At 43.7% G+C, this 25,417-nt stretch overlaps 1 protein-coding gene and 1 long non-coding RNA gene across 6 annotated transcripts in view; one reads left to right on the top strand and one right to left on the bottom strand.

Moving 5' to 3' along the window:
- LOC142831238 (uncharacterized) overlaps nucleotides 1-11,473 on the top strand; it is a 28,933-nt gene extending 17,460 nt beyond the window's left edge. Inside the window, exons 2-3 of the long non-coding RNA XR_012906910.2 lie at nucleotides 8,606-8,739; nucleotides 10,957-11,473. This is a non-coding gene — a long non-coding RNA (uncharacterized LOC142831238). The remainder of the gene's footprint in view (nucleotides 1-8,605; nucleotides 8,740-10,956) is intronic.
- PAK3 (p21 (RAC1) activated kinase 3) overlaps nucleotides 1-25,417 on the bottom strand; it is a 208,295-nt gene that overhangs the window by 133,832 nt on the left and 49,046 nt on the right. The window contains exons 2-3 of one of the 5 annotated variants that reach the window (XM_075940915.2): nucleotides 6,914-6,975; nucleotides 4,719-4,807 (exon numbers count right to left, since the gene is read on the bottom strand). The exons of 1 other annotated variant lie outside the window; for it this stretch is intronic. The gene's annotated coding sequence lies outside the window, so the exon portion shown is untranslated. Of the gene's footprint in view, nucleotides 1-4,718; nucleotides 4,808-6,913; nucleotides 7,818-25,417 lie in introns of those variants that run through there. 3 more of the 5 variants (XM_014580107.4, XM_075940916.2, XM_014580109.4) reach the window with 3 other exon arrangements.

The following is a 25,417-nucleotide window of genomic DNA, read 5'->3' as shown; positions in this document are numbered from 1 at the left end:
AAGTACCTACATGGGGAAAGGATTTCTCATAGTTCTGTGTTCTTTAATTTGGCAGACAAAGACATAAAAGATGCACTGGCTGAAGCGAGATAAATTCAGACTATAAAGTGCACAGTTTTTACAGCGAAAGTAGTTAACTATTGACATAACTTACTTAAGGGCGTGTTGGATTCTCTATGGGTATGTCTACACTACAACGTTAATTCGAACTAAGCTAATTCGAACTAACGGATCCAGACTAAAAAACTAGTTCGAATTAGCATTTTGCTAATTCGAACTAGCATGTCCACATTAAGTGGACCCTGAACCGGGGTTAAGGATGGCCGGAAGCAGTGCTGGCAGGGCATCAGAGGAGAACTTAGAGCGTGGAGATGCTTTCTCAGGCTAGCCAAGGGCTGTGCTTAAAGGGTCCCGACCCCCACCCCGGACAGACAGTTCTCAGGGGTGCCCCGCTTGCAAAGCAGTCCTGGCTTGGAGTGCCTGGACTACCCACACTGGGCACATCACACCACTCGGCCATCAGCCCGGCTGCACTTGCCGCAGGCTGCCATCTGGGGAGAGGGGGCAATTGGGGGGCTGCAGGAGAGCTTCCACCCCCAGAAGCCCGCAGAGCCAGCCCAGTCCTCCCCATCGGGGGCTCGTGCCCCATTCCTCCCTCACTTCCTTCCACTTACCCTTCCCTAGCCCCCTTCCTGATGTACAAAATAAAGATAACGTGTCTTCCAAAATAGAATCTCTCTTTATTGAACAAAACTGGGGGAGACTGGGAAAAGGAGGTGGGAGAGGGGAAGAGAGAGGGTGGGAGAGGGGAGGGCAACTACAATGATCAGGGGTTGGAAACAGGTCCCATATGAAGAGAGGCTAAAGAGATTGGGACTTTTCAGCTTAGAAAAGAGGAGACGGAGGAGGGACAGGATAGAGGTCTCTAAAAGCAGGAGTTGGGTGGAGAGGGTGCATACAGAAAAGTTCTTCATTAGTTCCCATAAAGAAGGACTAGAGGACACCAAAGGAAAGGAATGGGTAGCAGGCTTCAAAGTAGTAACAGAAAGTTGTTGTTCACAAAGCAAAGAGTCAACCTGTGGAACTCCTTGCTGCAGGAGGCTGTGAAGGATAGAACTAGAACAGAGTTTAAAGGGAAGTGAGATCAAGTCATGGAGGTTGGGTCCATGGAGTGCTATTAGCCAGGGGGTAGGAGTGGTGTCCCTGCCCAAGGTTTGTGGAAGGCTGGAGAGGGATGGCACGAGACAAATGGCTTGGTCACTGTCTTCGGTCCATCGCCTCCAGGGTCCCTAGGGTTGGCCACTGTCGGCAAACAGGCTACTGGGCTAGATGGACCTTTGGTCTGACCCAGGACGGCCACTGTAAGCTCAGGGCTCAGGGTCGGGGGTCTCAGTGGACCACCTTGATTTTCATGCACACCTGCTCCTGGGTGGCCAGGCTGGCAGCTCTCCTGCCCTAGACGGCCACTTTCCTGTGCCTAGTGCGGAGGTCGTGGACGAGGTCCACGATGTCCGCACTAGCCCAGGCGGGTGCTCGCCTCTCGCGGTCCCGGGCAAGCTCCCGGGAGCCGCCAGCCTGGTCCCGGGAAGAGGGGGAGGGCTGGGGGGCATCGGGTGGGTGGCTCAATCCATGCCAGGTGCAGGGTCTGCTGGCTGGGTGCGGGCAGGCTTGCACCTGGCACAGGCACCGTAGCCAGCCCGTGCCCCTTTAAGGGGTCCGGGGCCGGGAGGGGGGCAATAAAGTTTCCCTGGTGTTGGCCAGAGTGGCCACCAGGGAAACCTGGGGAGGGCTAGCCTCCCACTAGTTCGAATTAAGGGGCTACACACCCCTTAATTCGAACTAGCTAGTTCGAACTAGGCTTAATCCTCGTAAAATGAGGTTTTCCTAGTTCAAACTAAGCGCTCCGCTAGTTCGAATTAAATTCTAATTAGAGGCGCGCTAGTGTAGCGCCTATTAAAGTTAGTTCAAACTAACATCCATTAGTTCGAACTAACTTTGTAGTGTAGACATACGCAGGGTCTGGACAAGAATCCAGAGCTCCTAACTAATCAGCAGCCACTTTCTCCCTAGCCAGGATTGGCCTAATTTTCAGAAGTACAGAGCTCCCACAATTCCAGCTGTAGACAATGGCAATTGCAGGGTGTTAGCCTCTTTGAAAACCATGCCCTGAGCTGTGTTTGCTTTGCTGATGACTGAAGCTGTAAATGTGTCACTTCTGTCCAATACTCAGATTCAGTATCTGAAGTTAAATTCCATTTCATACCAAAAAACTAAAAGCAAATGACAATTTCAATGTACTCTGCTCTGCTTTAAGGCTGGCAGACCTATGGTATAATTTATGACACGATTCTCTCTCTATTCCGAGTTGTCAGGACCGCTACAAAAAACCAAACCAAAACACCCAACAACTAAAAAAAGCACATTGCAGAAATTAATGCAGCTTTCAGAGTACAGATTGTTCTTTAGGCTGTGGACTGGACTGGATAATCGAGTAAGTCATTTCTATATCTAAATACTGTGGTTTGGGGAAATCATTGTGCATAGACAGCATAAAGGTAAATTGTACTTGCTTAACCCTATAACTATCTTGCAGTTTCAGCGTTATGATCAGGAACCAACTAGGAAAAAACTACTACGGCTGTCAGTTTCTCTCTCATTTTGAAATGTAAATTCTACATGGAAAATTGTTAGCAAGTGTAGTATGTGTGTAGAATATAAAAGGATATATTCTATTTTCTGACAGGCAAGGAAGAGTAGAGAAAGGCTTACAAATAATAAACACTAAAGAAAGGAAGGCAACCAAAGCTGCAATCTAAACACATGGCTGAAATTGAAATTTATGTATGAAAATGAAACTGCAGTCAACATTCCCACTAATCTTTTCCCTCCATATGCAGAATAACTTTTCTGTGCACCAAAGTATGTGTAAATGTGCATCACCAATAGAAACAAAAAACCTAGCGGTGAGAGTTCTGTGAATCTCTCCTGAGTGGCTGTACAAGTGCACATCTTACAGGGAACACTGCTGCAAGGTATGAAGCTGTTATCCCAAACACTAGCATGAGTTACAAATGATCAGAGGTGAAATGCTAAAACCGATAAAGAAAACTGCTCTGGGATGGCCTGAGAAGCTGATCCAGAATGTTGACTATATGCCCAGGACTGCACTGTGCAAGCTGCACGTCCAAGATAATCCCATGCCAGCCCAGACACCCTCTGGAAGCAGACAACACCGATGCTGAGTTGCATAAGCACTTGGCAGAGAAGAAGGGGGAAAAATGTCTGAACTTGGAAGGTAAAAGATGAACATTTCAAACCAAGTAACAATATGTGAACAATGATGCCCAGCAACACCGCAAGGAGTTGCCAAATGTTGGGAAGGAATATTGCTTTGAAAAGAAAATGGGATGTTAGAAGGAGTTAAAGTTAAAAAGCCAGGCAGTTATTTCTGATTCAACCATTTTCCCTGGGAGCATTTGTGGCAATAAAGAATAAACATAAAGACAGAGGATTTCTCTGTTTGCCTGGCAGAGAAGAGCTAATCAGCACCATGCTTCAGAATCACGTGGAAATTGAAAGTCTCTTGGGTTTTAACATGAGACAGCCTGGACAGACCAAAGCAGAGGATGTAGTTAATTTGAAGGCATGACAACAGTGCCTAGCCACAGTATCACACTGCAGTCATGCTCCATGTTGCTCAATGCTAAAGTAAGGTCAAAACGCAGGAGTGAAAAGGCCTTAGGATGCTTGTGACAGATTTGGAACTGTTCTTTAATAACTTATGGCTATTACACTTTCTGTTTGTCTGACTGTTGTAAGGGGTGTACTGTATGAATTCAAGCAGAGGTTGGCAGCACCAATGCAGCAAAGAGGACAATCACTTCAGAGAGCCATCCAGCTACCCACATTTGAGGGACAATAATAGACCGCTTTGCTTTGATGCCCCTTCTCTGACTCTTTTTCTTCTTCCATTAAGCTCAATAAACTAGTTTATTGAGGTTGGGAATTCCACTTTGTAAGCCCAGGAGAGCCAAACAGCCCTGAAACTTAAAGGTTTACCTAGATTTGAAAATTGTCTCCAGTAAGGCAGGGTGTGATAAACCTAACTGGGAAAAGGCACTCTCATTGCAAGATATGAGCATCTACACAGGATGCAATCACGCAACAAGGCTCCAGGAGAAATGTTCTCTATGTGCACCAAGAACATTTTATGTGCACCAAGGCACAAAACCTATCTGTGGGCTCTCTGTTAATGAGCTGGTTGGCACCTGAGTTTCTCCTGAGCAGCCACACAAGCATCCAGTTTACAGGGAACACTGTCCAGGAGCTCTGGTTCCCTGTGTTTTCATCTGTCTCCCTGTTGCTTCTTCACTAATCAAACTCTTGTTTTCCCTTCCGTCTTTGATAAAACCCTAGTGATGGCTACAGACAGGAGGTGAAGAAATGTAATTTGCATGCCTGTCTGTGCATTTCAGACTTATGTGTATGAAACGCTGCCGCACAGCAGGATTTGCACATACAGAAGAATGAAAGATTTGCAAGAAATAAAATACTGAACTGATTTGTTTCCTATAAAATGGTAATGATCGGGTGGTTTCACTAATGTTTAATATGGAGTGTTTTTAAGCCTCTATGCTACAGAATTTGTATGTATAAAAGAGCCTCCCCCTCTTTCCCCAATCCCACAAGCCTGTTTGCTTCAGATTAACATGACTGACCTGAACTTCACTTGATCTTCATTCATCTCCCAAGAAGCAGAGTCTGATTTTACTGCGTGATTTCCCTGTCATCACAAAACATTATTCAGCTGCATTTGACGGGAGAAGGCATGCATTAGATTTCTGTTAGGTTAAGCTTACTGCAGCCAATCATCTTATTTAAATCTTAGCTCTATTAAAACATATCTGTACTTAACATTCCAAGAATAGTTTCTGGAGATCATGGGCCAAATTGATAGGGGCTGCAAACAGAGGGAAAACTGCATACTAATAAATAAGGGCATTTCATGTCACTGCTGATAATCACCCATATCTGAAAGATATGCCCAGTTCCAGAACCACGAGAAAGAGAGGACATGACCTGCTTTCTCCAGGCCATTGAGAATGACTCCCCAGTTCCCTCTGAAAGCCAGATTTCCTATGTCATACGAATTATTCTGACACACATATGCAGTTTTGTTGTGATAGAATGGCCATTGGGCAATTAACAGATCAAGCTTAAATCTGTCTCAGTCTTTGTTCTACCTCAGGGTTGTATGACTGACTGAGTGAATCCTTACATTTGGAAAATCAAATCTCTGGCCTGGTTTTCAGATGGAATAAGTCATTGCCACACTACTGATGATTTTGATATTTATACTGGCTGAGGATTTGTCCCGTGACTGTTAGTTGTATCAAGGCTTTTATATACAATGCTACCTAAACTGTCCTCATGCTTGTGATGGCCTGGGAATACCTCCAGAAACCAAAGGAGAGACTACTTCTCCCACCAAATCATTAACAGATTTTACACTGCGGCAGGATTTTAGGTGATTTGGTGGCAATGTATGAATACTCATAAAGTATAGATACAATCAATAATGCTCATTATTAGAAATATCTCTACTAAATATCAGTCCCTTGATTAAGGAAATCTCTAGTAACCTAGGAGATAACAACTACATTATAAAGGAGTAATGTTAGGCTACGTCTACACTGCGGTGCTATTTCAGGATTCCAGAAGTATCCCAGAATAGCTATTCCACGTCTTTTGAGCATTCTCGTTATTTCAAAATATAATTGGCTCACTGATGTCCCTGTAAACCTTGTTCCACGAGGATTAAGGGATCTTTTGGAAAAGTGCTTTATTTCGAAATTTGGCACTGTGTAGATAGCACCAGATTTCAAAGTAAGCTATTTTGAAATTACCCTGAAATAAGCTATACAATTTGTGTAACTGCATAGTTTATTTTGAGGTGAAGGTGCAGTGTAGACGCACCCTTAATGACCAATTTTAGCCCTCGCTGACTGAGCAAGGAAAAGACTAACTGCCCATGATATTTGAACTATCCAAACACAGAGTAACTTGCTTAGCTACATGGAAAAACTGTGTGGAATTCTTGCATCTTGCTCAGAAAATAATTATCTCTTGCATTAGATGCACAGCTAATTTTCTAAAAGAAAAATCACATGTGATTCATGAGAAAAAAAACTAAGACATTTGAACAGTCCAAGTGCCCAGAGGCAATCAAGAAAAATAGAAGAGTGGTTTGTGTGCCTGTCTTCAGAGCACACACTTCTGTGCCTTCCCTGTGATTCCATCTGAATAGCAAGACAGGCCATTATTATTATTTCATTCGTTACTTTCACGTGCTTGTGATGTACTGTCCACAGCAGTCTGAATAAAAGATATATGTGCACGCACATGCTACATTATCAAAAACAGAGCTGTGAGAAATTTTTCAGATAAATAGTACCTTTTCTGGAAAAGGCAATTTTAGGATGACCAAAACAATTTGCATATTCAGGTTAAATACGGCAAATAATTTCAGCCAAATATTTTGTCATTTAAAAATTCAAATCTCTTCACTTCAACATTTTCAAACAAAATGTTTTGACTTTCAATTTCAAAATGTTTCATTTTAGTCAGATTTGTTTAAATGATATTACAAGGGTAAAATATACCTCAAAACATGAAGAAATGAAAAAAAAATACACTAGGGAGTTATTTCAAAATAACAAGCGGAGCATCCACACTGCCAAGCCTGTTATGTTCCGCCTGGTCCATTAAACAAGCACCCTTCATGCTACTCTGCTACATTCTGAGGTATTGAGAATTTTATTAGTAAAATGCAGATTTATGAAGTTCCAAGATGCAAGAGGAAACTAGATCAATTCAAAGCAAACACATATAGGGAAAAAAAGTCAATACTCACCAGAGTTGTCAAAAGTCCTCTTATTAAATCTTGGCCACAAACATAACAAGCTCTGTCCAAATCTGGAAAGGAATACCCAAAGTAAAAACTAGCTTCTTAATGAATTCTGTCGTCCTGATCATTTGTCTCTCTTGCCTTCACAAATACAGAAGACAGGCTCATAATTGCTCTTGTAGATAAATTGTTATTTAGGATTTTCTGTACTGTGTCTAAACTAGAGTAAGTAAGGGTTTATGAGATTTTCTGTCAAAGCAATTGCCATTACTATACCAAAAAGGACACTTTTACTGTTAAACAAATGGTTAGGGGATGCTGTCAGGTCAAATTGGGTTCAAATTTAAGTTATATAAAAACTGGAGTTTATAGGATCTGAGGAGCAAGAGAAATGTTTCCATTATTTTAAAAAATATTCAGTGGAAACTGCCTTCTTTTCAATATTTCCCACAATATTTGCAATCCAAATATTGTGACATTGTACTGATCTGTGAGATCCAAAACATGAAATTGATTAAAAGTAAAAGTAATTGACTAATTGTGTGTGTCTTTATTGTGTTTGCACATTTATGACAAGGATGCTCAGAGCTCTGGATGGGCAGTTTATGCTATGGCACTTTCTAAAGACATAAGTAATAGTCATTTTTATTGTCCAAGATATGTGGAATGAAAATTCAATTTTTGTTTTAATGTTCTTTTTAATTGGACTATGTCTCTTGGGCAACATGTAGCATTGCCTTAAAAATCATTTAATTCATAATGCAGTTATTTATTCAGTGCTTTAAGTGAGAAGTCAAAGATACAAATTGCCATGTAAATATGTTCTTGAAGGAAAACGGATTCCTTAGCAAGTACTGGTACTCTTTACTGGTATGGTAAACAAATGACCTTTAAGCATAACTAAAACATATCTGACTACCCAATTCTTCTCTTCTCATATGCAAGGAACTCACTTTGATGTTTTTGATATGCTCCCTAATGTAAAGGAAAATTGGGGGGGGGGGTCAAGAAAATAGGTAAAGCACTTTAAAACACAGGGAATCCTGGGAGAAAGTCAACACCGAGAACAATAGCCCTTCAAATAAACCTCAAGCTAGCACAGAATCCCAAATGTGATCTGTGCCTCTCTTTAATATTATACTGCTTTTCCCTCAGTACCATTTTAAAAAATGGAAGCGTGTGTATCAAATATGCATTGAAAGAATTTGGATGCAATTTATGTTCCCTTCAAGTAGTACTTTGCTCTTCCCCTCTAATAGTCTTTCCTCTCAATTACCCCTTTTGTCTTGCCCTTTCAAGCAACTGCCAAGGGGGAACAGAATAAAACATACCTTATTTAGAGGACCCTAGAGTGATGTGTGAAGCAATGCTAGCTGGTGTGAAGCCAGCTGGCCCACTGCAAGGTACAACACTCCGGGCTCTCACCACCAGTGTGAAAAGATGACTAAACCTAGGGCATGTCGGGCAGTGCAATCAAGATTCTGCAATCCCATATTTTAATTTTACAAACTGGTTGGGAGTCAGCAGGGGTTTGCCTAGTGAGCAAAATTCAAGTTTTCCGACCACAGTGAGAACTTACTATTAATGTACTTGAAAGCAGAGTACACATGCAGAGATGCTTTCGTTAACAGAGGGTTACTTGGATATGGCTGAGTGCAAGCGAGATTGTGAAGATTTCTCATTTCTCTTCCACCACAGGTTGACTATTTGAGTCTGCTGTCCTCCTGCATCTCACCCATCAGAAATATACTTTACACATTCCTGCTCACATCATGAGGCACTGTCTAAGTATATTGGCCTGGAGTGCAATAGATCTTCTGATGGTGTCCCAGGTACTTGCACTGTAATCTATTTCACTGCTAGCCAACGAAAGAACCCACCACGGTTGATGGAATTATTTGTATTGTGTTGGTGCTTAGGAACCCCAATCAAGAGTTAGGCCTCCATGTGCAAGATGCTGCACAGATGTTCAACAAAGACAACAGCCCTGCCCCACAGAGCTGACAATATGTATATCACACGGGATTGGGCAAAACCAACAAGGGAAAGGGGAGGGAAGAGCACAGGACTGGGAGCTGAGTTATCAAACAGAATTGAACATAAAAGCACAAATGATGCTTAGCACTTGTCTAATCAATACCAGATGGTCGCAATTTTTAGGCATCCCAAAGAGACAGGTTTGAAGGGGGGCTTTGAAGAAGTTAAGATGGCAGCTCCCTTAAAGTTACTGTCCTCATAGGCGGAGCAAAGGCAAGGCTCCTGATACATTTATAGATCTGATAGACAGGGCAGGGTTCAGTGGTAAAGAGCTTAAAAGGAGAAGCTTATCTGATTTTTTTTCCACAAGCAGCAGTCAAAAACCAAAACTCGAGATTATCGTCGATTATTTTTTGGTTACGTCTCCTGTCCCTAAAGTGTAGCCATGTACTTTTGTCAGACTGGCTTTGGCTTTAAGATCGAGGGAAGCAACAAGACAAAACAGAGGCACCCTCCATGAGACAGCACATTCTGAATCATTAATGTCTCACACAACAGAATAAAACAGACATATGCTTAAGTGCAGGACACAGTGACACTGGAACAATTTTTAGGGTGGAAGTGCTGAGCTGTGCCTCCCCCACATTTCATCCGCAGCCCACACTGCCCCAGGCTGAAGGAGGATGCAGAGCCAAAGTTGGGACCTCGGGGCCTGCAGTGGAGACGCCAGGATCCCAGGTGGCCGTGATGCCCTTAGCTGTGCCAGCCTGGCTGCTTCTGGTCCCATGTAGGGCTGTCAACTTAGGCTTCTGGCCCCTGTGCGGGGCTTCTATTGCTGGTCCCGGTGCAGGGCATCACATTAAGCACGATGCTTAAGAGCATAACATTTTACATCCCTAACTGTCAATCTTTAGGCCTTGATTCAGAAAGATACTTACACAAATACTTAAGGCTAGGCCTGTGAGGGGGCCTAGGAAAGCCAATGAAGCTATTCACATATAATTAGCCACACCTTAAAATATCGTGTAAAATTGTGATTTTAGATTGGGATCTCTTTGGAACAGGAATTACTGATTATATACTTGTATAGCAACCAGCATAACGGAGTCCCTAATGCAACCCCAAGAGCAGTAGTTTAATTTAAATTCTTTGATGGCATAAAGATTAGCCTAAAATTGTGAATCCTACATATGATCCATTTTTCCATAAGCAACAATCGTGCATCAAGAGTGAAATCCTGGGCCCAAGAAGCCCATGGGAGTTTTGCCATTGACTTCAGCAAAACCAAAATTTTGCCCCAAGGCTACGTCTAGACTGGCCCCTAATTCCGGAAGAGGCATGCAAAGCAGGTAAGTCAAATTAGGGAAATCCATGGGGGATTTAAATATCCCCCGCGGGATTTAAATAAACATGTCCGCCGCTTTTTTTCCAGCTTGGGAAAAAGCCGGAAAAAAGCGTCTAGACTGGCGCGATCCTCTGGAATAAAGCCTTTTTCCGGAGGATCTCTTATTCCTACTTTCAGGTAGGAATAAAAGATCCTCCGGAAAAGGAGTTTTATTCCGGAGGATGGCTCCAGTCTAGACGCTTTTTTCCGGCTTTTCCCCAAGCCGGAAAAAAAGCGGCGGACATGTTTATTTAAATCCCGCGGGGGATATTTAAATCCCCCGCGGATTTCCCTATTCTGACTTACCTGCTTTGCATGCCTCTTCCGGAATTAGGGGCCAGTCTAGACGTAGCCCAAATGTTTTCATAAGATGATTGCCACTAATGAAGGCTTAGCATCTTAATTCAATCTTGGTTTGGACATGAAAGATTTCCTCTGGGTTGCTATATAGAATTGTGTTATTTTGAACCTTGACAATGATGCCACTTGCACCCATGCCTACAATTTGAGAAAATAAAACCAGGGAGGAAAATATTTTTGTACAGGCTACAAATGGATACTTCTAGCAAATGCATTTATGGAAGTGTTCAGTGACATAAATGACACCTCAGGAAAAAGAAACTGTCAACAGAGGGACTGTCTCTGACATAAGGACCATTTGTATACTTTCCTAGTTTGTGTTTTGCAGGGTTGCCTATTGGTGGAGCAACACAGGACAGGCCTTCTGGAAACCAAACAGGAACACTAAGGAAGTGAATGACTTGTCACACTTATCCATCTTCATCTTCTTTCCATCACTTGGAAGTTGAAGGCTGCCCCACAGTGCCAATATACATCCCTGATGTGGCTTAAGAAGATCAAGATGGCTCTGCAACGTTTCCTCTTTTCTCTCCATCAGTTCTGTTGTCCTTATACCATGTGCACTTAATCATTATTTCTTAGCTTGCCCTTGTGATGTTACCAGCCAATGATCAGTTTATCTTCTACACAGTTGTCAAGAAAATTATCTTGATCATGGTTTGGGTTTTTTTTCTCTGTAATTTGGTTCTCCGTGCTCCTGCATACACAATACAGCACAATAAGGGCCAGAATTACAAAGGTATTTAGGAATGCAATTGGGCCTGCAGTGGGTGACAGATGACAAACCTGTTTATCAGAGGGGTAGCCGTGTTAGTCTGGATCTGCAAAAGCGACAAGAAGTCTTGTGGCACCTTATAGACTAACAGACATAAGCTTTTGTGGGCAAAGACCCAGATGCATGCATCTGACAAAGTGGGTCTTTGCCCACAAAAGCTTATGCTCCAATATGTCTGTTAGTCTATAAGGTGCCACAAGACTCCTTGTTGCCTTAGCCTCTTTATGTAATTTCGAAAACTCCACTTGACATCTTTCTGCCTTTGTACCATTGCAAATCTGAACCTAAGCACACATATGTCTATTCTTTGATGTCTAGATTTTGACTTCTGAATTATCTTCCCTGGTGAGCACTTACATATATAATGTGAGGAAGAGCCTAATAGGCTATCTCGCCTCTGGAGAGCGTCATCAGAATAGTAGGATTTAGGCAGGGACTGAAAGAATAGGTGGGGTGACTTGGCTAACCACTGGGGATAAGGGATAAGAATGGGAGAAGAAACTGGCTGGGGATGAGGCAGCTCTGGCCAAGCATAGCAGGATTGTAAAGGCATGGGGAAATACAGTGAGTCTGCAAGGGGTCAAAGATTACACCCCAAACAGCCTGACAGTACTTGTTTCACTAAAAAAAGCTTTTGGGCAAAGTGGAACATTAAGACTAAGAACTGTTTGTGTGACCCCAAGAGGAAACTTCATATGACGATTTAGTTTGTACTGTTAAGAATACATTCTGTTCAAATATCCAGTCTATGGAGTTATACCAAACATGAACTTGGCCCGGCGAGTGTCTGCCTCTGATCTGGGAAATAGCTTAGCAGGAGTTTTATTATTTATATCTACATGTAAATAAATTCACCTTATATTTTACTGAGAGTCTGGCGCAATGGAAGAACCATGTAAGTCATTAAATCACTATTGTGCCATGAATCCTGAGTATCTAGTGTTTTCTAATTATAGCCTGTTTTCACAGATATTCCTAAACCACTTTGAATAATTTATTCATTTGGGCAGTGCTATCATTTACATGATCTTTCACACTCCATGTTGTCTAGGGATCTTTTTCTGCTACTTCTTGTCCACCTAATCATTCCTTCATCTCTCGAAGACATTATGGGTATGTCTACACTATACTATTATTTTGAAGTAAGTTATTCCGGAAGAAATACTCCAAAATAGCTTATATCAAAATAGCACGTCTACCCTACAGGGAAGCCTCAAAATTAGTCCAAGGTAGGCTTCCCTAATATGGATGTACTACCTCGATTTAGAGCCCCAGGAGGCACTGGGGAGTAATTAGTTTGAATGGCCCAGGGAAGGAGCTATTTCAAAATAGCAGCAGTGGAGTGTCCATACTAATGCTCTTCCAAAATAGCTATTTTGGAATAGGTGTTATTCCTCATGGAATGAGGTTTAGAGAAAGTTGGAATAAGCCATCCATTATTTCAAATTTATTTTGAAATAACAGAATTGTAGTGTAGATGCTCACATTGTTATTTTTGAATAACGGCCATTATTCCGAAATAATGCTGCTGCGTAGACGCACCCTAAACTGTAGCTATTCAGGCCATTTCTACACTAGGAAAGTATTTCAAAATTACTAAATTCAACTTAATAAATCCTGATTTAATAATTCGGAACTAGTGTGTCCTCACTACGGGAACGCCTTGAAATTAGTCTGAGGCAGGCTCCATTAATGTGGACATGCTGCCTCAGACTTAGAGCCCCAGGAAGCACTCAGAAATAATTAATTTGAATTATTCTGGGGAGTAATTCTTTTGAAATAGCGACACAGGAGCATCCACATTACCATTATTTCAAAACTATTTTGGAATTAGTGTTACTCCTGATGAAAAGCAGATTTTTAATTCTGTGGCCTGTAATTTTGAAATAACAGGCTTGATAATATAACAGGCTTGATAAATAACAGGCTTGATAACAGGCTCTTATAAATTCGACCTTGGGTGGTGGGGGCGTTATTTAAAAATAAAATCCTAGTGTAAAGTCCCAGGGCTCTGAAGTGCACTCCTGCAGGACTAGTGCATCATGAAACCATGCACAGAGATCAAGAGAGGAACATTTTAGGGTGAGTGAAACATGTCAGAGTTAGAATTATCACCATGTCCTGATTGCTAGACATAGAAATATTTGACTTTATACTGAATTACCAACTCTACAAGACTTGCTCTTCTCACTGATCCAACACACAACAATAAGGGCTACAGTATCATCTCAAGACACAATAGTTACATATTCCTAATGGATTCAAGGAGCAAAGTTTCTTAATATTACCTAGAATCCTCTCCAGGTACACCTGTAAGCATTAAATAGAGGGGGTTGGTTTTGTGGAAGACTGGGCCTGCTTCTATAGGGAGAGGATATATAACTTGGACTGCTTTCATCTGTAATCATACCTATGGTCAGGTTTGGATAGATACCCATAAACTAAATATATACATCGAGTAAGACTGCAGGCTAATGGGACAGTTGGTTATTAAGTCACAGAAATCCAGTCGACCTGCTCATCTGTAAGTGTCAGGGGAACATTCAACTGTGATAATTTCCTTAACTCTCCTGCGGTTCAGTTTATGAGGGTACGTCTACACTAGCTTGTTAGTTCAAGCTAGGTAGGGTAATTAGGGCAAGCGGAGTTGCAAATGAAGCCCGGGATTTAAATATGAGGAGTAACGGTGGAATGAGGAGTAACGGTAGTTCGAATTAGGATCTTTAATTTGAACTACCTACTCCGTGCTGCATATAGCCGCGGGCACGGAGTTCGGACTAAGGGGGATTTAAAAATGGCAGTGCCCGGAAACATGCAAATGAAGCCCGGGATATTTAACTCCCGAGCTTCATTTGCAACTCTGCTTGCCCTAATTACCCTACCTAGCTCGAACTAACGAGCTAGTGTAGATGTACCCTGATCTATTAAGGCAGATTCTACACAAACTTTAATATCTCAATAGATCTCTGTTTGCAGGTCATTTTAAAGTCATCATTGTGGGTGGTCCTTAACAGCCACAACACTAAGGCATCCTTCACATTACCTACTACAGTGAAAAGAATTCAGGGGCAGTCTTGTTTTCTTCCTAATTCTATTAACATTTATCTTTGTTCCAGTAGCTGAAGGTTGTTTGCATTTGAAAAGTGTTTCAATGCCTGGCTATAATTGAGAGCCAAGCAATTTTCCTACAACTATAGGCCTGATCCTCTTCTCTCATACAGTGGTGTAAATCAGGAGTAACTCTGCTAAAGGCAGTGCAATCACACTGGCTCAAAACCTGTATCAAGTGAGTGAAGAATCATGCCCGAGTTTTTGGCACAAAAGTTGATTCAATTTGCTAAATGATTTTATTTCAAAGCTCGTTTGGCAGAAGGGTACGCAATAGCAGCTGCCACCTTCCAGTACCTTCTGCATATTGGTCTTGCTCATGAAGAACCATGAATAGGTTAGTATATGAAAGCCAAGCTTATGTGCATTCTATTAACTGTACTACCTGAGTCTTTCCTTAGATTGCCTTGCTGAGCTCACACAAAATGTGAGAGAGGGAGGCTCTTTGCTGTTGAGTGAGGAGCAGATGTTATACCTCACAAAACGAACTTTGAACAGCACAGATTCCAAAGCCAGATTCACCGGGGTAAAAATAATTTGTTTCCTTCATATCCAGTTTGGCCACAAGTTATCAGGCTCAGCGGAAGAATTATTGAGCAAAATTCTATTATTTGAATCATATGCAGGAGGGCAGATGAGATGATCACTGGTGGTCCCTTCTGGTTTTGAATTTTATGCCTCTCACTCTTCCCCTATCCCCACACTGAGCTGCTATGACTCAGTCCACTTACCATAAATAACCGATCTGCATCACAAGTACCTGAAATGCAGCACCTTGGCCTAATGCCATACCTCTCTTCAGAAGAATAAAGTGTGCTGCTCAGTCAGCCTCCAACCTGCCTGTCTCCTCTCTGATCTACAAATGATCATCAAAAGGTTTGATTTGACCTCCAAACTCAGCAATGAAAATTATCACAGGGCTGGACGACAGAATCCATCTCTCGGTAAGGTTCTGTAAAGAGCATCCCTTCATCAGATTGTAGCACATACAATGAGAAACCTTTCCAGGTGCTCATTGCAAAAGTCACTCCTGAATGCAGAAACAGAGACAGAAAATCTGATCAGGGTGTATAAATCCACGCTTAACACATGCCTGCCAGGATTTACAGACCCAATATTTTCAGGGCACTAAATCATTATAAATGTGAATAAAGAGGGATAAATCAAAACATTTCAATTAGGATCATTTTCACTGAGTATATTTCCACTGGGTGCTTTTTCAACATGCCACTGAATTTTTTTTTCTGATTTTCACATCAATCAGGGTTTTTTTAGAGGTAGTCTCTCTAAGGCTACATCTAGACTACAGGCTTCTTTTAGAAGAAGCTTTTTTCGGACTAGATCTTCCAAAAAAGCCTCTTCCAAAAGAGAGTGTCCACACTGCAAAAGTGCATCAAAAAAGCTATCTGCATTTTCGAAAAGGAGCATCCAGACTGAATGGACGCTCTCTCGCATGTAAGCTGCGATTGCTGTGGACGGAGTGGCCACCAGGGCAGCTGTGCTTTTTCCTCTTGCCTCTTCTTGCAAAAGAACTCCCTCTTCCCTGTCCACACACACCTTTTTGCGAAAGAGCTCTTTCGCAAAAAGGCTTCTTCCTCATAGAATGAGGATTACCTATGCCAGAAAAACCCCTCTTTACTTTTGATTTATTTGCAGAAGAATGCAATTGCAGTGTGGATGTTCCTCAAGTTTTCTTGGAAAAATGACTCTGTCGTGTAGACATACCCTAAGTCTTGAGCCCCAAGGAAAGAGCCACTAGTGAAAGCATGGCATCATATCTTGTCAGGCATGGCATATGGAATGGCAGCATGTGGGATGAAGTATAGCCGGGGGAACACGGGTTCTGTTTTCTGCTCCACCATTGATTCCCTATGTGACTTGGGTCAATTTCCTAGGGTAGGTCTAGACTACAGACTTTTGTCGACAGAGGCTATGTTGACAGATACTGTCGACAAGCTTCTGTCGACAAAGAGCATCTACATCCAGTTCTGCTGACAAAGCAAGCTACTTTGTCGACTTGAGAGTGTAGACGCAAAGGACAGTGTAGATGCAATAACGCCTTCTGTCGACATTACTCTGTCGACAAAAGACATTATTCCTTGTAGAATGAGGTTTAGCGCCGTCAACAAAACTGCCAAGTTCTTTCGATGTTATATCGACAGAACTCGGCAGTAGTGAAGATGAAGGTATAGTTTTGTCGACAAAAATCTACTTTTGTCGACCAGGGCCGGCCCGAGGTATTCTAGCGGCCTGGGCACAGGCGCACGGTGCCGCCCCCGGGCACACAGCACATACACGGCCTGGCTATGGCTGCTGGCGTGCAGCCCGGGGCCCGCCCCCAGGGCGCACGGTACATGCATGGCCCAGTCCGTCCCAGCTCTTGCTGCTGGCGCACATGCCGAGCCATGTGGGGCCCCGCAGCCATGGCGGGAAGGGTGTTGCTGGCTGGCTCCGCAGCGATGTGGGCGGGCCAGCATTGCGGGAGCCAGGTGCACGGCGCCTGATGGCAGCTGTAAGGGATGCCACACACCCCTTACAGCTGCCATCAGGCGCCTCCCCATTGGTTGGCGCCCTGGGCAGCTGCCCGGCTCACCCACGCCTCCGTCCAGCCCTGTTGTCGACAGAACCCTGTAGTCTAGACACACTCCTAGGCTCAGACTTTATTTAGTTATTTAGGCACATAATGTGGGTAAGAGCCTAATAGGCTATCTCGTGTGACAGGGTCAGGCCAGGGAGCTGCTGCAGAGAAGGGAAAAAGCAGCCCAAAAGGGAAAAACCCTGTGACTGTGTCTACACTGGGCCACTTATTCTGGAAAATCAGCTGCTTTTCCGGAATAAGCTGCAAGCTGTCTAAACTGGCCCTTGAATTTCCGGAAAAGCAACAACGCTCTACTGTACAAAATCAGCCGCTATTCTGGAAAAACTATTCTGCTCCCGCTCGGGCATAAGTCCTTATTCCGGAACACTGTTCCGAAAAAGGGCAGGTGTAGACGGCCCAGTAGTCTTTTCCGGAAAAGCGCGTCTACATTGGCCACAGACGCTTTTCCGGAAAAAGGGCTTTTCCGGAAAAGCAGCCTGCCAATGTAGACGCTCCTTTTCCGGAAAAACTGAAAACGGAATAGTATTCCGTTTTAAGCAGTTCCGGAAATTCATGCCAGTGTAGACACAGCGGCTACGTCTACACTGGCCCCTTTTCCGGAAGGGGCATGTTAATTTCAGCGATCACAATAGGGAAATCCGCGGGGGATTTAAATATCCCCCGCGGCATTTAAATAAAAATGTCCGCCGCTTTTTTCCGGCTTTTAAAAAAGCCGGAAAAGAGCGTCTACACTGGCCCCAATCCTCCGGAAAAAGCGCCCTTTTCCGGAGGGTCTTATTCCTACTTCAAAGTAGGAATAAGACCCTCCGGAAAAGGGCACTTTTTCCGGAGGATCGGGGCCAGTGTAGACGCTCTTTTCCGGCTTTTTTAAAAGCCGGAAAAAAGCGGCGGACATTTTTATTTAAATGCCGCGGGGGATATTTAAATCCCCCGCGGATTTCCCTACGACGACTGGTGAAATTTACATGCCCCTTCCGGAAAAGGGGCCAGTGTAGACGAGCCCAGCCTGTGAGAAGAAGCAGAGAACTGCAGCCCAATTAGATGCAGCTGGGAGGGAGCTGGCTCAGGCAAATTGGGGCCAGCTGACTTCTCTGCTGTCTGTCTGAGGGCCTTTAAAAGCCTCAGCAGTTGGAGGCTGTGGGGGGAGAGTGAGAGGATGAAAGGAAGGTGGTGGTGGTGCAACAGAGAGGAAGAAATCGGAGAGAACAATTTTGACCAGCATTAGGTAAAAGTAGCTAGGGAGGGAGCCTGTGGGCCCCTGGCTGGGCTCCCTACCATTGAGACCTGCTGAAAAACCCACAAACTTGGGAGCTAAGGGGAGGAGGCCTACCCAGTGGTGGCTTGGGGAAGAGGGACCCTTGCCACACTTGCTTCTCTAGAGTATCATCAGAATAGTAGGATTTTGGGAGGGACTGAAAGAAAAGGTGGGTGACTTGGCTAACCACTGGGGGTAAGGTGCAAGGATAAGAATGGGAGAAAAAACTGTCTGGGGCAGATGCAGCACTGGCGGAGCATAGTGGGTTGCACAGCAGGACTATATAGGCATGAGGGAATCAAGTGTGTCTGTGAGGGGCCAGTGATTACACCCCAAACAGCCTCTTCTCACAGTCCCCTGTGTAGATTATTCCCATTTCTGCTGTTTCAGTATCATGACAGGAGGTGCCTTTGAAGAGGGTGGCAGGATTGCTCTGCATGGGGAGCTGTGCTGCTGCTCAGGACACAGGTGACAGACACCTCAGTGCTGTGTCTGCAAAGCGTTTGCACATCTTTGGGGGACCTATTTACATAGCTCCAGAATGTGGCCCCTAGTTCTGATCTATATAGTTGTGTGTAGATTTTAAGGCTCAATGAGTCATTTAAAAATCACACCTAAGGCTCTTGTTTTATGCCTCTAGGTTACAAATAGTGCTCCACATGCTTAGGAGCAAAACCTTCACCAGTACTGAATTCCCATTACAAAAATACAGGTGCTACAGAAACTGTAGTGCAAAGATTCTAGGCAAGTGTGTCCAATTAAAGGAATTTAGGCACCATTAGCTGAGCTTTCCTCTTCTAAACAGCTACACCTTGACTCCCAGTGAATTTCAAATGCAAATGCCATTTCCCAATTTAACCTTTGATTGCAGCTTTCATGTTACAGTGTGGCAACGAAAAAACAATGCTAGAATCATCTACAATTTGGCAGACGTGAAGTTGATTAGTGCTGTACATGAATCACTGTCTGACCTTTGCATTTATTTAATTCAGCAGCGACGCTCATTTGACTTGATCTAAAAGGCTGCTTTCTGAAACGCTGTTACACTCATGAAAACAGGCCTAATGGATATGTAAAGAAACAGATACAGTGCCAGTCAGGAAACAGATTCAAAAAGTCCTTTCAGGGAGCTCTGACTCTGCTGTAGGGAAAGTATCACAAGTAAATTGGCCTGAATTTCTCCCCCGTTAGATTTAAATAAAACCAATGGGGACATTTTCAATGGAACTTTTTTCATTAGAATATGCCCATTTGTCAAAACTAAAGCTTTTCATAGAAATGTATCAGGATGCCTAATTTTCTTTTAAGGCAAAGATACAATAAAATGTTAAGATCTAAGACTATACAGTTCTCAGTATGGGTCATGTAAAGATTGGCTTGCTGGCTGGTGAACCTTCCTCCTCTGAGGATGCTTAAAAAGGTGACCATATTTCTAAATACCAGTCCTTTCTCTGGCACTTCTCTTGTGTATGTGCTTGGTGTGAAAGCTTTTCCATGACAAGCACAGTCCTTTTTCTACTCTACCACAATTCCACAGGAAAAGGCACACTTTCCCAATGATGTGCCACCCAGTCTTTGTCAACCATAAAAAAAATGAATGTGTTGTTCTGTTTAAAATGTAGATCCTGTACTGAATGATGCATTAAGTAAGCTGGTCAGGGGATCTCTGGGAGACTGGCATTATGTTAAAAGATAAATATTTTTTAAAATTTCCTCCTCAAACCTAGGATGAAACTTTTTCAGGTCCTGGCTGAATTTCTGATTGAAACCAGAAAGAACATGTGAGTCTCTCTCCCAATGGCCTGATGAATATGTATTTTATGCAAAGTGGGACAGATCCAGTTGTGGAGATTGAGAGCGAGATTGAATTTATAGTGTGGTAGGTCAGGCAGTGAATCAGGAAAAGCAAGGGCTTCACAGATGAATAACCACTGGACTATAGGCTCCTTCAGGACAGGTGGGTGGGTCTCTCTCTCTCTGCAGTAAGACCTCACAGGTAGCTGCTCTATAGCAACAGGAGACAGCTCTCCCACAGACATAATTAAACCACCCACAACAAGCAACAGCACTTTTGCTGACATAAGCCGGTATAACCATAGTTGTGCTGACAGAAGCCACTGGTAGAGAAGTAGTTATACCAGCAAAGTGAGCTTTTTTACTGACACAGATTATTTTGCTTGGGGAAGGTGTTGGAATAAGCTATTCCGGTAGAAGCAAAGCTTTGTCACAATAAGCTGCAGCCACACCAGGCATGCTATGTTGGTAGTGTAGTATACCACTATTCCTTTTCCAGTGGGAAATGGACAGAATTATTTAACTTAACATCAAACCCACCAATGAAGGGAATAGGGAAGGGAGCAGTTGCCCTGAGACTGGAGCCCTGAGTCCTTTAAATCACTGCTCAAACAGCATGTTGTGTGCTCCAGGCAGCATAGAGGGCTGGCTGCCCTTGGCTCCACCCCTTCCACCTGCACCTCCTCCCTTTGTAGGATCACAGAGCCAGCTCTTGCCACCTTGCCCAGGGCTTCTGCAGAGGCTGTTGGCTTAACTTCTACACATTGACCTACTGTTGAAGCACTGAGCGCATTGTCCATCTCTAAGCACATCAAAGCTATTGGGATGAAGGTTTGTCAGGAAAGAGCACTATGCTTTGCATTAACTGCACCAGAATTCATGCCAACCCGAATCTGCTTCTGGAAAGTGGGCCCGTTCGGAGACTTCACAAGTATTAGCGGAGTCACTCTCGAATTAACAATACAGCACCTCGTTGATCTAGTCACTCCCACACTAGTAACTTGATACCTATACTTAAAATATTTACCCGCACTCCACAAAACAAACGTTCAGTGTTGAAATAAGGATGTGGGTGGGCATAATACACCTTTTTTAAATTAGTTTTAGGAAGTAGGAGGTGAAATTATGCACATTAGTCTTCGGTCTCCAGAGAATTGCTGGTGGTTTCTATACTTACACATTGTCACAGAAATTCTTTCAAGAGATTTGGATCCTGTAAAATGACATAGACTAAAACGGAGGAGAGGAGAATCTGCAAAGAAGTTCTTGCCATATCCCTAACCACAGCAGAAGCTAATGAGGTGTAGATGGCTCAGAGATTTTTCTTCTCCTCCTCCTCTGTAGCCAAGCAGCGGGAGCCTTTCACACAAGTGGCAATCATAAAATTGACCAGGCTATCACGAAGTGGAAAATGTATGAAGGAGCATTTGTTATTCACTAGCAAGTAGCCAGGCAATGGTACTCTTCACACACTGATAGCAGCATGGCTTGAATCATGCAAGTAGGACAGATCTGTCTTACTCTGCTCTGGGTAGTGGCACCTGGGTTTGTTCTTCGCGCTATGGGATTGGGTGGATAGAATCAGAGTTAGGCCCAGGGTTGGGTGTTGTATTTGAACACAGACAGATGGATAGTCAAATTACGCACTGTGTATGATGAGAGAAAAAGGTGAAAATCCTTGTGGCTAAACAGAATTATTCACGGGTACAGTTTTTTATTCTGATTGGCTTTGATTGATCGTCCCCTGAGAGAGGCTGCCTGCTTAGCCATCTGGCTGAGTGAACACACCGGAGGTCAGTCATCCAGCAGAGTAATGAAGAAGGAGAATGCTGTGGTTCAACTGAAAAACATGGCGGTTGCTGCACCTTCAGTTACCTTTCTCTCCCACCATACTGCCGTAGCTGTGGTCTTAGGGCACTTGTGTTGGGCCCCCCTCATTACAATGAGAGACAGGACTGCTGGCTGGGCAATTCCCTATGAGGACGAGGAGTCTGCAACTTCCTCCCTCTCTTACCTCAAAAGAGCCTCAATGAGGTAGTTTTGCCTTTTGCATGGATACAGTTTTGGAGAAAACTGAGGATCTGTTGGGGGGGGCGGGATTGGGACCCTGCAGAAGACTGAGGGTCTGTTTCCTTAAATGATGCTAGGGTGGAAGAGAGCTTTGGTTGGCAGCTAGTAGAGCACCTGGGCTCCCCACTGGTTATTGTTTTGTAATGCTGCTGAGATTTGAATTCATTCTTAAGGGCATTCTTCCCACAGGACATAGACTCAGCAGTGAGGCTGCACCTGACACTGGCACAGCACAAGACCTGGGCCTACACTAGAAACACCCTCTGTGCTTGGTGCACCAGGTGAGGGACAGACAAGCGCAGCCCAGCAGGATCCAAGTGTGCAGAGGCTCAGCATGGAGAGATCCAGTGGTGGGGCTAAAGGGGTTTGTGTGAATCTTGGTGCAGGCAGCTTGAGGGGGGAGGAGTTAGCTGTGGGGGGGATCTGGATGCACCGAGGCTTACGGGGTGGGGGACGGATTCCAGGTGCAGGGGCACTGGAACTCTGCACAGGCTTCCAGGTGAAGATGGTTGGGAGTTTGGGTCAATGGCATGGGAGTCTGTATTTGGGGGCTCAGGGTGGTACAGGAGAGTGGGGCTCATCAGGGTGGAGGGTTGAGTGCAGGGAGCTCACTGAGGGGTGGTTTGGGTGCAGAGTTGGGAGTCCGGGAGCAGGGGTTCCAGATGCAGTGGTTGAGATTCATGGGGTGGGGGTTGGGTATGGAGGACTAGGGTGGTTCTGGATGCACCAGGAGAGGCTTGGCAGGGATGTCTTGGTATGCAAGGTCTGGATGCATGGAGTTTGGGTGGATAGTGAAACAGCTCCCTGTACAATGATTCCTCCCCCCAGGGCTGAAGAGTCACCAGCTGGGGTGTCCACAGCCCTAAAGTGATTTACCCCTCTGCTGGTGATACCTGAAACGATGTAGCTGCGTAGCTAAGGAGGTGTATGTGATTGCTTTTGTAGCATCAGAGTCATTTTTCTATGTGGAATCAAATAACATGTGGGGAACATGAATTCTGCGCGCACACAGTGTTGCAAAATTCCCCCAGGAATATTGAAGTGTATTGGTAAGAGGTGCTAGGGCTCCGAGAGGCTTGGATGGGCTTCATTTTAGAGATTTTTTTTTTTAAAAATCAACTAAGTAAATCACAAGGGGACAGATTCTTATGACTCACTTTAAGGTGCTATTCAGTCAGGTCAATATATTGGAAGGGAGACATCAGGGCCTGGGATCCAGTGGGCAAATTACATGCAGAAAATGAAAGTTTAGCTGTAGAAGTTAAATGCAAGCAGCACATGTTCAACCAGGAAAGTGGCAGTCCAGCATTAGATGGTATGTTGCAGGTGGGGTTTTGTGTATCACAGCAGGTGCACAGTGACAAAACAGGAGCAAGCGGTCAGCCTGCCTCTTGCACATTTTTTCCATACTGCACGCACATCTGACCTGCTTTCATGCCCCAAAGCGTGCACTTCAGGTGCAAAAGCAGGGGAGAATCACTACCAGAGTGAGGAGAATGGGGTGTCTCTTATTGTAGACACACTTGGCCCTCCAATCTCAACATAGCTAGCTTTGGTCAACCCGGTTTTGTTGCACATTTGCCAAAGCAACTGGAGGCACCTGAGGCAGCTAGTGGGAAGGATCAGTAGCAAAGCTGTCCCTCCCTCAGGGGCATAATCTTTGCCTTATTTCATGAGTCCTAGTCCCCCATATTTGGCCAGTGCAAAATTTGGCAGAGCCCTTGATTGAACACATGCAAGGGACAATAGAAACAGATAGAAAAACATGTTCTATATATTATGTTTCTTTTCCATTAAATTTCAGCATAACCACTCCTACTGTTATCATTCACCCTAAGATGGTCTGTTGAGTGAACTGCAAAAAGACCAGCTCAGACCCCCAGCTGATGTAAATGACTGTAAACTGAAGCTTATGTCAATTCAAACCAGCTGAGAATCTGGCCCAGTGCTCTGATTTATACTATAAAATTATATGTCATACTAGATAGAGGTTGTACATCAGCTGATTTTTATGTAGAGGATATTGCAAGCAGTTTGGATGTAAGATGATAGGTCCATGGATTATAGTAGCTATTTAAGTTTATACATATTCTAACGAAGAGTATCTCTCTATATGCCCTTGATTAAACCTAAAAGACACATAATACCTACCCAAAATTAACTTACGCTGGTATTTGGCTGTTGGGTCTTACTGAATGCTCAGGGCTAGTCTACATCAGAAGCGTTTTGGTGGAGCAGGCACATCGGTGTAACTGTGCTACTGTAGCACATCTAGTGAAGATTCTCTAAGGGCTTGTCTCCATCACAGGGTGAATCGATATTGCGGTGACTGAGCCATCAGGGGATTGATTTAGTGAGTCTAGTGAAGACCCACTAAATCAGGCATGTCCAAAGTCCGGCCCGCGGGCCAATTGCGGCCCGTGTTCCGGTTTAATACGGCCCCACAGGTAATTTGGCAATATCTATCTTTTATGGCCCCCAACGAATCCATATGTATTGAGATGAATACATTGTAAAATCTCAGTTAATGTCAGTTGGTCTACATCAGTTATAAATATATTTGGACACAACATGTATACTTGGTGTTATGTTCCTGTTCATACTTTTTTAACTTAAAAATTGACAGACAACCTTTATTACCAATAATATGTAATGTACTTTACAATGTTCCTGACATATATTTCAGCTTCCTGGATTTTTTTTTCATCTGGCCTTCAGATATGAAAGGCAGAGTGATTTAACACCTGTTTAGATTTGTCATCCATGTGACGAAATGAAAAGTATGCCGTTTGCAATAAACTTTGCATAAAATAGTTAATTTGCGTTTAATTTTAATGGTTCAAAGAATGTCAGGCAAAATGGTCGGCCCTCACGCATGTTCACTTCATAAAATCTGGGCCCCTCTGAAAAAAGTTTGGACACCCCTGCACTAAATCAACTGCTGATCACTCTCCCAGCAACTCCCAGTACTCCTTCAGAACGAGATGAGTAAGGGGAGTCGACAAGAGAGTTTCTTCTGTTGACCCCCTGCCATAAGTAGGTCTAAGCTACATCAATTTGATTCATACTTCTAATGTAACTCAAATTCCATAACTTAGATTGACCTGTCCCCCTTGTGTAGACCTGCCCTGAGTCAATGGGAGGGAGCTCTTCTGTTAACGTAATTACTTCACCAAAAAGAGGAGATA

This window comes from Pelodiscus sinensis, chromosome 13 (genome assembly GCF_052426305.1).
Source record: "Pelodiscus sinensis isolate ZL-2025 chromosome 13, ASM5242630v1, whole genome shotgun sequence".
Taxonomy (NCBI): Eukaryota; Metazoa; Chordata; order Testudines; family Trionychidae; genus Pelodiscus; species Pelodiscus sinensis.
Note: the sequence above shows the minus strand (reverse complement) of the source record. Positions and strands in the feature narration are given on the sequence as shown.